The following is a 15,751-nucleotide window of genomic DNA, read 5'->3' on the forward strand; positions in this document are numbered from 1 at the left end:
GGTCTTATATATATATATATATATATATATATATATATATATATATATATATATATATATATATATATATATATATATATATATATTCTGATTTCTTGACGTCGTTTTTGACACCAGAGAACAATACTATCTAGAAGAGAGATCATGACAAAGTCTTGTGAAATTACTTATGTTAAGAATTGAGAACGTTCGAGGGTAGCGGCCTTGTGACAGTGCGAAACGAAAAATAAAATAACATGAAAGTGACATTTAAAACAAGCATGCAAGACAAAGAGTACACAACGTGGACCAAAGAGATTAACATATTTGCTATAGTTTAGATATATTAACAGTTCAGAGACCAATCATAATGTTGCGTTGTGCATGTACATGAATATGTTCCCAAAACGACGTACATGTTGAATAGTGAGGGTTTATATTTTATCCGTATATTCATGTACGTGTAAATGCGTGGATGTATATATGTCGTTCATTTAGTTGATCGTCTCGTGTGTATATTTTAACAGCAGTTCTAGTAGGAAACGATTGACGTGGACGTATCGAAACAGTTGTAGACAAACAGTTCTTTTTAACAGGTATAAATAACACAACACATACCTGGAAATATGCGAACATTTATTTTTATGATTCCGGCCGGCATCTTCAGAGATTACAACGTCTTCACATCTTGGCTGCATGAGGAAACACCGCTTCCTGCGTCATGGAGAGACCAACTTTCCCTTGAGTCGTCCATTCTCTCTGATGTTCTGCTAACGACTGATTAGAATCTCCCCAAATATACATCTCATCACGTGTCCAAGACCCCAACCATTGATGTAACATAAATCTGATTATTTGTTTATCCAAACCAAAAATTGTTTTCCTGTATTTTCTAAAATCACATTTTTTTTATAGTTTATTATTTCAGCTGTCAATCACTTTTCCCCAATCTAATTGTTTATTTTTCTAATCATAATAATCGATTCAGCGACCCACCGTCGCTCGAATCAACTACTACTACTACTACTACTACTACTACTACTACTACTAATAATAATAATAATAATAATAATAATAATAATAATGTTTTGACCTCTGGCCCTACCTGCCACAGTTAACACAGATACTACGCTATGATCAAAGCCAAAGGGTCACAACATTATAATAATGCAAATAAAAAAATAATAAAGATACTCCAATTTTTAATTTTTGACCAACATAAGAGTCTACATTAGGAAAATACAGACAATGAGTTTTTTCGGGACATATTGCTGAATATAGTCTTCTATTTTTAATTGAAGATCAAAAATTTTCCATTTTGTTTTTACAATGTTCACGTCCAATGGCTAAGCACGTGTTAGTAAGTTGTAGAAACATTTCCACTTTTTGAAAGCATTGAAATTTGAAATATAGTTTAAAGGCTAATCAAAATGCAGGTTTTTAGTCGCGTGCAAGCGACTCTATAAGGCACTCCGTCGGTCCGTCGGTCTGTCGGTTGGTCTCTCCGTAACACTTTTGTGCTTGGCCTTTTTGGTTAAGATCAAAGGTCTGTTGTTAATAGATGCTATTCTTACATTTTTAAGCTTTTCTTGGCCTTTTGGCCAAGATCAAAGTCTAGTATCTGTTCCGGCAGATACTGCACTTAAGATAATTTGTACCAGTCAATGGAGGGGAAACCCTCTATACTGGGACAATTATTATTTTTGGTAACCAGAGTGACCCCTTTTAGGGGAGCTGGTTTTTACCTCACATTAAAAACGGCCTTGTGCCTAATTTGCTCAGTGGGGGAGCAAATAAATACCATCTGTTCCGGCAGATACTGCAAGCAAAGACCATACGTGGGGGCAACTCCACATATAAGACTTGGTCTACCCTTCATACCAATTGTCACTATCCAATTCCCCTACTCCCCGGGTAGCTGGTCCCCATTTCCCCTTCACTCCTCACATTAAAAATCGGCCCTGTGCCTAATTTGCTCAGTGAGGGAGCAAATAAATACCCTTTTCTTGGCCTTTTGACCAAGATCAAAGTGTAGTATCTGTTCCGGCAGATACTGCAAGCAAAGACCATATGTGGGGGCAACTCCACATATAAGACCTTGGTCAATGTAGGGGTAACCCTTCATACCAATTGTCACTATCCAGCTCCCTACTTCCCGGGGAGTTGGTCCCCATTTCCCCTTCACTCCTCACATTAAAAATCGGCCTTGTGCCTAATTTGCTCGGTGGGGGAGTAAATAAATACCCTTTTCTTGGCCTTTTGGCCACGATCAAAGTCTAGTATCTGTTCCGCAGATACTACAAGCAAAAACCATATGTTAGGGCAATCCCACATATAAGACCTTGGTCAATGTAGGTGCAACCCTTCATACCAATTGTCACTATCCAGCTTCCCTACTCCCCGGGTAGTTGGTCCCCATTTCCCCTTCACTCCTCACATTAAAAATCGGCCGTGCCTAATTTGCTCGGTGGGGGAGCAAATAAACACAGCTTTATTAATTTAATGTAAAATTATCACCCTCTTTACAACCACTCAGTCTCAAAGCCATTCCAATCATTCTCCAGATCATTCAAGTTGTTTTTGAAGGATTCCAGTTATTTTTTAAGCATTCAAGTCATTCTTAAGGTCATTCAGTTCATCCTTAATTTCATTGAAGTCATTCTAAGCCATTTACTTTTTATTTATTTAAGTCATTTCAGCCCATTTTTCGTTCAGTTTAGTTTATCTTTAAGAATTTCATGTCAATCCTACATTCACGCATTCATTCATTACACGAGAGCACGCGACTAATGGCTATCGGCCTTGTTTTATATTTATATAATTATTTATTTGAATCCTAATTTTCGACCTATATAAGAGTTTTAACCAAGAAAATATAGGCACTATTTATTTTTTTTATTTAAGCGGAATGTTTTTATTCAGCCGTATGTAGGTTTCTGTTTCATGACATATTCGCATTTTTGGGGTTCCTCAATTCAATCCTTCAGTCACCTTGGTGTAAGTTTTGGTAGAAATCGTCAAAATTATTTACAGTGAAAATTATTCTTCCAAACATTTTTAATTAAACTACTATAAAAGCTATCTTTAGAAAGAGTGAGTTTAGAAATGGCCGATACGAACAAATCGCGATAGACGCGAAGGGAAATAAATCTTGTTATAAGATTCTACAAGACAATAAAATAGCAAATATAAACATGTTTTATATTTCTGTATGAAAAAAATTGAATTTGTTAATATTGGCCATGTTAAATCCTTAAATTATCATTACTTACATAGAATACTAACATTGTAGAAACAGATCAGAGACCGACACATATATACAAACACGATAAAACACATTAAGAATAAAAAATTGTATAAATGCTTCATGTCGATTTCTGTAGAAAAAAAAGTCTGTTACACATCTTTGAATAAAGTTATATTAATACAAAAATTATCATATTCTAACAAAAGTTCTGTCTGTTGTTAAGAGTCAATAAAACAAACAAACAAACAAACAAGTAGTATTAATGGGGATACGCACCAATAGATTACGATCTCTAAATGTTTGCGAGAATGTTTGAGTGGATTAAGACGAGAAGGGATCAAAAATGAGTTTTCTTCTTCGGTTAAAAACAGATTTTTTTAGCGTAGTATTAAGGAGCTTACTTCCACCAATGAGGTTATGCATTTGGTTGAATTTGTAATTATTCTTTACGCTTAAATTCCCACACTTTGGAAACTGTTATGAGCATGTTCAATGTTTGCATCATCTGGTTATGACCTGCATGTTTTTTTTCTAATTGTAGATATACATGGAAATTTATATATTTGGTTTATCATTTCGAATATACTTTAAGCGTGGAAATTGAATGCCGTACTAATATTTTGAAACTTTGTTTTTACGAAAGTGAGATATTTCCATAATTCATTGACCGGAATAAGTTAATAAATACAGTTCTCATATTGAATGTTGTTTGTGCAACGTTTCGGCCGGATTGTACTCCGATCGTTTTCAGGCATGTTGGTTGTTGTTTGGAAAAGAAAAGATAAAAATTACTTACTTAGATGTTTTCATATTTCCTGAGCTAGTCTGTATTTTATAGTTATTGTTTCGAATTTGCGAAAAAATTGATTGACAAAGGGGAGGCAACTCTAATAAAGATAAACAGGAGATTATCTTCTTTCCATCGCCGAAAATTTTAAGGGTGTACAATGCTCGTTTTTTTCTACAATTAACAACCAACATGCCTGAGGAAGGGCAATCCGATAAAAAGATTGCACAAATAACTCTCAAGATGAGAACAATAGCTCAGTCAATATAAGTAATATAAACAATCAGCCCTTATCTCCAAAATAACTTCAATAAACACGGGTTTAAAAAGATTTCGTTATTCATTTTTTATCCTTAATTCGTTTGTGTCATTTATTTCGCCAGGATCATTTTTTTTCGTAAGATATGTAAGATTCATTTCACCGGTTTATAGTGTTAATAGTAAAAACCTATCACATTTTTGAATCAACAAATATGCTCGTTTCAATGCTTAAATCAAAGCAAATACTGATGATTTGATATTTTTACTCTTAAAATTAATAAGAAAGATACATCATGTATACATTTCAACAGATAAGAACTTTTCGACATTGTTCCCCCTGCTTTTATGTATCTTCATCAGTCGCTCTTGTTTAACGAATATTTGATCGATTCGCGATTACCCGTTGAATAAAATCCACGTATTCTTAAAATAACTAATTTATTTAATGTTAAGGTGCTATACTAAATGATTGGCTTTCTAATGCTTGCACGCAAGCAAAAACAAAAAAAAAGCATTGAAAAGTTAGGGTCGATGGAAAAACTGTCAAAGTAATACAGGAGATTCTAGCTGATGTAGAAAATAAGAATCCTGTTCCAGGAGCTTGGCAAATACCTAAAACAAAGATAGGAGTGGCGTGATGCGATGCTAGAAGTATTGCAACATCAATGGTCGTGGAGATTGGTGGTTTGTTGGCGAAAGATGCAGCATGGCTGAGGAAAAGAATGACTACTCATTAACATGTTCGTTTTAGGTGATGTTCTGAAGACTATAAAATGAGAGTTAAGATCGAAATAAGGACTGATTCAGTCATGATACTAAGTTTTTTACGTTACAAGTTGTTTATCATTTTCACCTTGGATTTCTAATTTCTACAATGTGTAATATATACATTAGTTCCGTTATGATTTCTGCAGATTCGTTCATTGTTAGCAGATATTTTATAATTTTTAATCCGTATTTGATGTTCGTATATTTTGTCGTTATAATTATCCTCAGATCGAAAGTAGAATACATTCTATCGTAATCTTTTAATAATTTCTCATTCAGTCTTACTTTTCAATATTATTCACGTACTGAATATGCAGTGATGTGTTTTTTAATGAGTAGTCTTTATTCAACTTTTCCATACATACACACACCTTATTAAATTTTAAAAATATACACACACGCAAACACACACAGATATATATATATATATATATATATATATATATAGAGAGAGAGAGAGAGAGAGGGAGAGAGAGAGACATACATATCACGCTATCTACTAATATTATATACAAAAATATTAATAAAATCCAGTAATAAAATAATACTTTGGAACTAAATATAATTGGTTGATCAGAAATTTCTACGTTAAAAATTACCGCATCCTGTCATTATGAAGAAAGCTAATGGCAAGATATGTCTATGTGCGGACTTCTCTACAGGATTAAATGACGCACTGGAGACACATCAGTACTTTAAGATTTGTTCTCAAAACTCATCGGTCGAACTTGTCTTGCAAAACTGGACATTGTAGATACATATCTACTAATGAAAGTTGATGAAGATTCAAAAAATCTTCTCACTATTAAAACACACAAGGGACTATTTAATTAACCGTCTTCCATTTGGAGTCGAGTCAGATCCAGCGATATTCCAACAAACTATGGATGCAATTATCACAGGATTGCCAAGCGTTTCTGTCTACATTAATGATATCATTACATCCCAAGATGAATCTCTGCATCGACTAACTTCTGTGCTGGATCGAGTTCAACAATATGAATTTCATTTGAGGCCAGACAAATTCAAATTCTTCCACATTTTTGTAAAATATCTTTATTTTTTTTATTTGACAAAAATGGTCGAAAACAAGATTTGAATAATATTTAAACAATAAAGCACATACCAGTCGCAAGGAATGTTCTAACACTTCTGGCCTATTGCTTACACACTGAGCCATTATTAGACTTTCCTGTGATGACCGAGGCTTCAGAATATGTAATAGGAGCAGTAATGTTACATATTTTTCCTGATAGAAGCAAAAAAGCCATTACATACGCATCAAAATCATTGAGATTCATTGAACGAAAATATAACCAAAATCGAGAAAGAGGCTCTCGCAATTATCTATGCGGTGACGAAATTTCACAAAATTCTATATGGCCGTCATTTTACTTTGATCAGAGACCACAAGCCCCTAACAAGTATTGTTGGTTTCAAGAAAGGAAATCCAGTTTATACAGAAAACTGATCACAAGGATGAGTAACTATTCTTTTAGATTACGACTTTTGCATAAAATAGCAATCAGGAAATTGACCAGACAGATGCATTATCCGGGCTCATATCTTCTTATCAAAAAGCAGTGAAAAACACCGTCATCGCTGCCATATCTGTGCAACGTGAAGTTGTATTTAGACTTGCTCCCACAGTAAGATTATTACCAGTCACTTCGGAGATAATCCAGGAGGCTACAGTCGCGGATCTTCTGTTACAGAAAGTTATAAATGTTTATTTCACAAACTGATTAAAAACTTCAATTATTTTTTCAGCGAAGATCGTCTTTATCCGAGATCAATAGAACTCTCTTTTCTGCTGACCGTGTTGTTGTCCCATTCAAACTCCAGAATAATGTTCTCAAGCAATTTCATTTTGAACCTCAGGGAATTAATCAGATGAAAGCCTTGGCATGTGACTATGTGTATTGGCCTAGCATGGGCAAACAGTTAAAGAAACCTACAAAGAATTGTACCAAATATCAACTTCAGAAAACAATATTGCATCCATGACTAGACTAGAAATTCATTGTTCACAACTACATGTTGGTTTTGCAGAACAACATTACTTAATATTGGTTGATGCTTACAGTAAGTGGTCAAAAGTCTTTCCGATGAATCATACTACTTCGAATGAAACTGTAAAGAAACTACAAACATTTCTGCATGAATTTTAAATAATTTTGTTTGGCTTTGAATTATATGACTAATTTGCCTTACATAATCCAACTATCCACCAATGTAGCATTGTTTGGTTCTATAAGGACATGTTGACCTGTAAGATCGGGACTTCTAAAACATTTAAACAGATTTTTTCCAGATAATAAATATGATAAATACTGCATTGTACAGGGCGCGGAAGAAATATCTCTCACAGTTTTACATACGATTTTCTCGTGCAGTTTCTGGGCAATCATTAATTTGTATGGATGGAATTGCATATTAGTGTTTACAATTCTTCTGACTGCTCGATCAGACAATCCCAATGCCAAAGAATGTTTTGTGAGTTGGCGACTGAGTAACAGAAAGTCTTACAGATCGAATACTGATTGGCGTTCGATTACTTCCAGGTCTTCTAGGTGGCTTTCTTTTATGTGTCGAACCTGTAGCTCTGAAATTTGCAATTAGCTGTATTGATTTTCTATTTGGGACAACATCATGTCGTCCTAACTTATAATGAACTCTGAAAGCTCTCTGTGGGTTGCAGTTACAGATTTACTATTCTTCAAAAACATTTATATAGTAAAAACACATTGCACACCATTATAAAATAACGCACTAAATACACTCATTTCTGGCGATGCATTATGGTTTTATTACTAAAACAGCAAAAGTTATGGGAGCCTCTTACTAATCTTTTACAAAAAGATAATAAATAGAACTGGTCAAAGAATTATTTGAGAAAATCAAATCACTTCTTCGTTCTATTGTTTACACACTGAGCCATAAGTTATGCTTATACATTTGGTTAAATGTGTTTTTTGGGGGGCAGGGGGTATTTGTATAAGAAACTAGCACGCCGCCAGACGTTGCCCGGTCGTAAAATACGCTTAAATATAATAAGTTATGCAGATGTCGTATTCATTATTAGCCAATTCTCTACTGATTATTATCGTACTACTTCGTACAGTCTCAAAAGACAATAGATACTTGTAAGTGTAGTTACGCGTGTAATTATAGAGAGAGGGTTGTGCAAGCCTAACCAAACCTCTCCTGAATCGGCACGGTTTGAGTTCAGTGGCAAGGAGAAGTCCAGGACGACTGTAAACAATTTCGGGATAAGTAGAGAGCACACACAGCACCGTGAATTCCCAAATAGTCATCCATTTTAGTACTGATCGAACCCAACTGATTATTATATTGTACCCAATACATAGTGGTAACTGTCCGACGTGTCCCAATCATAAAATACGCTTAAATATGATATTTTAATTCATGCAGGTTTCATATCTATTTTTATAGAACCAATACTCTATTATTATATTGTACCCAGTGTATAGTAGTGATTTCGGTGCTTGTGCAGAAGTTGAACCAGACGTAACTCACCATCCGCTTGACTTTGCTCGGAACATGACGTCATGCGTTCGGGTTTCATTCTAATCTGACGTTAAGACGCCGATCAATGCGCGACAAAGAAGCAGACGATCTTTGGGGAAAATATTGTGAGAAAAAAAATGAACGCACCAACCGAGAGCTTCTCGACAGTTATCTTTTCGAGTTTCGATGTGGAAACAGAAATTTAGTAATGATCTTTTTGTCTCCATCTTAAACCATATATCGGAAATCTACCCGATTTGGTTGGCGAAATTTCTTCCACATCCGCTGTCTTTTCTCACACCACTTTAACATCGTCGAATACGATCTTAGAAAAGTTTACCTAATCCTAAGGAAATATCCAGGCTGTCTTAATTTAATTTAACTAAAAAAATAAACAAACACACACACACACACACAAAAAAAACAAAAACAAAACAAAAACGGTTGTCCAGTCTCACCTTACAGAAAAAAAAATATTCAGGAAAAAAACCCAACAAAAAAATCACTTTACATTAGTTATATAAAAAAAACGGCAAAATAAAATATGACATGAAAAACACATAAGTGCTTTATTTTTAAACCTGTTTTTTTGATATGAAAAACACAACAAATGTTTTTTTTATTAATTTTGTTCAATTTTGTTTGACAAAAAAAAATAGTTGGAAAAGTTTGTATTTCACAACTTGTTTATTTTATTGTATTTTTTTCACTTAAAACAATTGTTATAAGAATAAAACAAGAAAAATTGTTTCTTTTTTTCGTTATATTTTTTTGTTATTTTTTCTGGTGATTTTATTATTTTTAAATGGTTTCTTCAGTATTTTTCTTAAGTAGCGTTGACACGTTTTGATAATCGGCGACGCTCGGCAAAAGCCGGCATGTTTCGAGAAAATCTGAGTGGCCAGTTAGTTACGTCTGGTTCAAATTCTGCACAAATACCGTGATTTCAAGAGTAAAAAATGACTTAGGTGCCATCAGCTAGAATCGAAAAGAACACATGTCCATACGCATTTAAAAACATAAAAAGTAACCCTGTTAAAGGTATAAATGCATATTTGCAAGTGCGTAAAAGCACTAGTTATAGTCGACTTACGCTTGCCAAGTTCCAATTTTCTTGTCAATTTTGGTCCCTATTTCTCTTCTTCTTCGTTGTCGGAAGAAGATTTTTCCTACCCGTCCGTCGCGGCGGCCCGGCCGAGAGTGTCCAAAGAATGTCTCTTCTTCATCTCTCCCTCTCTCTTCTCCGTACTTTTCTCAACCTTCTCCTTTTTTCTTTGTTCGCTTGGCACCCGGAACTAAAAGGGGTGTTGCTAACCGGGTGACCTGTAAACTGGCTGGCTTATCTGCTGAACGTCTTCCTCGCCTCTCTCTTTCTCTCTCTCTCTCTCTCTCTCTTCGTTATAGGTTCGGCCTTTCTTTCTCTCTCTGTTCATTTTGTCTCGGCGACAATAAAACACACACAAAAAAAAAAAGGAAACAAAAAAAAAGATACATTCTTCGTAGGCCTAAAATTAAAATGAAAAATTTCGTTAAAGCTTGATTTTCTCAAATGATCCTTTAATCTATTTTAAGGATTATATATATATATATATATATATATATATATATATATATATATATATTTATATATATATATATATATATATAACTATTTTATTTAATCACATAACAAATATACAAAGATATAATTTTATACGTAAATTTTCAGTGCTCGATACATACGTAGAGCTAGGTTGTAAGTTATGAAAATATATATGACAGTTTAGCTTATCTATAAGCCTGACGAATTCTCCCGAGAATGAAATGCGGAATTTTGTGTGCAGCATAATTGCCATATATATTTTCATAAATTACTATATATATATTTATTATTACCGGTTTATCTACTTAGTTACAGATGTTTCGATTACCGAATCGTGTTAACGATCCGACAATTTCATCAGACTTTACAGAAATATTTATTATAACCTATAATTAACACGATTCGGTAATCGAAACATGTGTAACTAAGCAGATAAAACGGTAATAATTATATATATATTATTTTTCATATATATATATATATATATATATATATATATATATATATATATATATATATATATAAAAGAACAGGTCGTTAATAAAACATGATGAAAAACACTTTGAAAAAGAGTTAAAAACATATTCAATTTTGAAAAAGGAAACACAAAATTAGTGGATAGTCCTTAATCCGCAGCGTTTTGAAGAAATACTTTCCTTCTCATCAGAGGGTAGGATTTAGCAAAATGCGGGATCGGATTTTGCTTGCAAAAGTATTTAATGAAACTACAAGTAAGTCATAGATCTTACTTGATAACAAACAGTGAAGCAGAGGGAATAGGGTGAAGAAAAAGGTGATTTCACGAGAATGGATAATCTGATGAAGGGTAAAATATCCAATAACGATAAAATAATAAAAAAAGTTGGTTAAATTTCCATTTCCACACATAAAATCCAAGGGGATCGTGTAATTGGAAGATGGTCCAAAGTAATCCAAAAGGCAGAAATCCGTGGAATAATTCGCAAATTCACATGGAAAAAGGGAATGAGTTCAAATAATATTATTAAAAGAAAGATAAGATTTGCGTAGCAAAAGAAATGGAAGAATTTAAAACATGACTGTCAAGGCTGGGCTGATTTAAGAAAAATGGGTGGAGAAGAAAAATTAAAATAAAATGGTGATTGAGTTAATTTTAGAATAGAAAAGGCGAGGTCAAAATGACCCAAGCAGGATGACGTTGAATCGTGCCAAATTTAAAGCAAAAACGGGGTCAACTGAAATATACAAGTTATTACTTAAGAATTAAATTATCAGCAGGAGGAGAAGGAAGCAAATGAATTGAGAAGAATGATAAGTTAAATACATATACATGTATTTACATAATACATATATACATATATATGAATACATACATACATATATATATATATACAAAACAAACACACCCAAACACACACACACACACACACACACACACACACACACACACACACACACACACACACACACACACACACACACACACACACACACACACATATATATATATATATATATATATATATATATATATATATATATAAAATGTAAATTTGGTTCATTCCAAACGAATAAAACCATATTTCTACGTTACCAATTTATTTGAAATTTTCAGACAACCCATCTTTAGAGTCGAGGCATGTTTTTATGTTATTAAAATAAATTTACCTCGCGAATTATTAAAATATTAAATAAAATAAATATATTTTTTAACCGTGGTGCGAATCTGTTCTGTTGATAAAACTGAACTTCCGGTTCGATTCATTTCATAGCCACGAATTGACGAAATATTTCATTTTCTGTTTAGTAAGTAAAAAAAAACCCAAAAAAACATAATTCATTTGTTTATCTTCCAAATTTTTTAATTTACACATTTTTTCTTTATTATATAAGGCAAAAAAAAAGTTTGTCGCTTGCTTTTTGAGTTTTTTTTGTTTTTCGATATAAGATTGGTTGGAATAAAAAAAAACACGATTTAAAAAATAGCGCGGATCACTCTCTGCATTAGCACCGAAAAATGTTACTAAACATTTGTTACTAAACATTTGATTTTAAATTTCTTTTTAAATGACGACTTTTATCGACTTTTTTTTTAAATATCCCCCCCATGGTGTTTATTCCGAAATCCGTTGTTAACATGGAGAGGTTGAGGGTGTTTATTCTAAAAGCCGTTCTTACCATTTGTGGAGGTGGACCTAATGTAAAAAAATAAATAAATTAAAAAAAAAAAACTAAATCATTTACTGATAACTTCTTACTTTTACAAATATTTTTTTAATTTACATGCGCGGATGAACAAATTGTTGAATAGTGCAAAAACAAAACGTTTTTGCAATAAACTTCGGGATAATTTTTTGGGTAAATATTTACATTTAGGTCACCCCCACAATTTTCTTTTTTAAATGACGACTTTTATTGATAAATAAATTTACTTCTCCGCAGCTTTTATTGATAAATAAATCTACTTCTCTGCCACGGGTACTGAACCCCTCCTTTTTTTTAATAGTATTTTCGGGTGGGTATGCTGACAACAAATATCAGTTAAATTTTGCAAATAGCCCCCCCCTCCAAAAGTGGTGTTTATTCCGGAAGCTGTTCTTAAGATTTGGAGGTGGGTGGGGGGTGATTCCAAGGTGGACCTAATCTAAAAAAAAAAAGAAGTTTTTTATGCGCACATAAGCAAGCATTTTTTATTAGCTTTTTTTTCCTTTTTTATCTAAAAATTAGTAAATACAATAATAAATCATTTATCATTAATATGTGTTTTTGGTTTTGTGTTGAATGAAACTTTTTTTTTTCATTACAACAATAATGAACCAATTTAAATCTTCCGGCATGCGTTTAAGGGTTACGAAATTATCAATAAATCGTTTAGTTACTAAGCCAACGTCAGTAAATAAAAAAATGTTACGTGCGCATGCATTAGCCTTGACTAGGGGGGGTCTAAGGGAGCGACCATTAAATAATTATGCTGGTCGCCATAGAACACAACGCCCAAGGAGTACCTAAAGTGGCACTTATGCACTTATGTTATCGTGCTATTTTTTAAAATAGTATTTTCATGTTAAATTCAAATTTTACAATATGTTTTTCTTTTATTAATTTGTTAAGTGAAAGTACAGATAACCCGGTCGGTTTCTAATGTGATGAAAATCTAGCCCCGTCCCCCCCCCAAAAAAAAAGGGGTACTCTGGATAATAACAAAACATTAAAATTGCCTCAGTCTCGAAAGATTTCTTCTCTACTGAACGAGGAAACAAACGGTGAAGTGTAGTTCACCTTCTGTTTCTCTCCCCCTCTCTCTTCCTCTCTTAATATCTCTCTCTATCCATCTCTCCCTTTCCCTCTCTCAATCTATCTTTCTCTCTATATCACCCTCTCCATCTCTCTTTGAGCCCCTTTCTCTCTCTAACTCCCTCTATCTCTCTCCTTTCTTCTGTCTCATCCCTCTCTGTTTCTAACTCTCCCCCTCTCTCTGTTTATCTATCAATCCCTTTATCTCTCTATCTCCTTCTCTTTCTCTATTTTCCTCTCACTTTCTCTTTTCTATCTATATATTTTCCCCTTTATCTGTCTATCTCTAATCCCTCATCCTATTTTAGTCTCCTTAATTAATTACAGTGAATAAGGCATTGTCAAAACATGGATAAATCCTATTTTAGTCACCTAATTTACTGACTGTGAGAATAGAAGTTATTTGGAAATTACTGCTACCTTGAACAGCACCAGAAGTAACTGGTAAAACCTTTCTAATTAAATTGATTTTGGCAGCCATTTGGTAACAAAATGACATAGCCTTAGCCCTTGCTGCATGAGGAATACCTGCGACCTTGCTGCCAAGTAGAAGAATAATTTATTCTACTTTAAAACATTCAATTTTTAAAAAATCTCATCTTCGACATCTTCAAAACATCCAATATGGGGAAAAATATTGCAGAAATGCAAACTTATTGTTTAGGATGAATGCACAATGGTACGCAAAAAATCACTTGAGGCTCTTGGTCGCTCCTTGCAAGATTTGCGTGGCAATGTCAGACCATTTGGGAATGCAGTAATATTGCTTTAAGGAGATTTCAGACAAATGTTACCTGTTATTCTTCAATCAACACCAGCAGATGAAATAAATGCTTGCCTCAAATACTCTACTTTTTTGTTCCATGTGAAGACATTAAACTTAACTCAAAATATGCATATCCAGTTGCAGACTGTTCGATCCGCACAAAAACTTTTGCATCACTTGTGGTAAATTGGGCACGGAAAAGTGCCAGCTGATCAGAGTTAAGGGAAAAATTCTTTGACTTTTAACTTCTGTAATTTCTGTAATTTTATTTCATCAAAAGAATAGTTAGTTTAAAAGGTTTTTGCAGATATTCAAATTATAAGAATTCCATTTGACTGAGTGAATGAGCTATTCTTGCAGGTCAGTACAAAGATGCCCATGAACTTAACGCTATTATTCAATGTAAAATTCCAAGTGAGGTAGTCAAATACAAATCCATCGACACTGTTGTGAAAGCAGATAATGTGGTTAATTATCCAACAGCTATATTTGCCAGGGATGCCACCGCATGTATTGCAACTGAAATTTGGTGTACTAATTATCATGTTGTGAAATATAAACCAATCCAAGCTTTGCAATGGCACATAGCTTGCAGTAAAAAAAAATTAACAAACAATATCATAGAAACAACAATCTTAACAGGACCTTTCACAGATGAATATATCTTCATTCCATGCATTCCTATGATTCCACCGGACACATCATTACACTTTAGGAAATTGAACTTTCCAATTTTATTGTCATTTGTAATAACCATCAACAAAGCACAGGGAACAATCTTTACAATTGTGGGCCTTACAGTTACACACTGACTGTTTTTTCACATGGACAATTTATATTACGTATTCAAGAGTCACCAAACCGGAAAATCTCTATATCAGCTAAGAAAATGGAACAACAAAAACTGTGTACCCATGCAAAATGGAAAATTAAACCTATAAGAAACATGCTTTTTCTCATTTTGGAACTTTTTGCATTGCGCCAATTTGAGCCACAGCAACGCGTGGCAGGGTACAGCTAGTATATATATATATATATATATATATATATATATATATATATATATATATATATATATCAGTAAATAGATGAGTAAATAAATAAATAAAGAGTTAAAGGGGAATAATTAGGGGGAGAGGATGGTCGGTATCTGCAAAATCCGGAATAAGGCAAGTAAGTGTGTAAGTAAATGCACATAGTAAAATATAAGTAAATATACATACAGAATACAAATGTGTAGGTAGATGGATATATTTGATTGATAGGAATATTTAAACACTAAAACGGAGATTGCAGATATAAAACCTGCTAAACAAAGAAGAAATAATTAATTTCAATGAAAATTAAAAAGTTATAAAATGCTAAGAAAGTATGTAAAAAAAAACTATAATATTATAGAAATATATATATATATATATATATCTGAAAGGTTAATTTAATAGCTATGCAATTGCAAATTTACCATATTTAAATTTGAACTTATATTTTCAGTAGATCAGTTTGTTTTTAGAGTTTATTATATTACTACTTTGAGGGGAAGTAATTACAGTTATAGCT

The 15,751-nt window shown here is 33.2% G+C and overlaps 1 pseudogene; it reads left to right on the forward strand.

Annotated features, from left to right (window-relative positions):
- Positions 1-1,560: 1,560 nt before the first annotated feature.
- On the forward strand, positions 1,561-1,705 carry LOC145243382 (U2 spliceosomal RNA; annotated as a pseudogene).
- The last annotated feature ends 14,046 nt before the right edge of the window (positions 1,706-15,751 follow it).

The sequence above is a fragment of the Euprymna scolopes genome, chromosome 2 (assembly GCF_053919585.1).
Source record: "Euprymna scolopes isolate OS-2025 chromosome 2, ASM5391958v1, whole genome shotgun sequence".
Classification (NCBI taxonomy): domain Eukaryota; kingdom Metazoa; phylum Mollusca; class Cephalopoda; order Sepiida; family Sepiolidae; genus Euprymna; species Euprymna scolopes.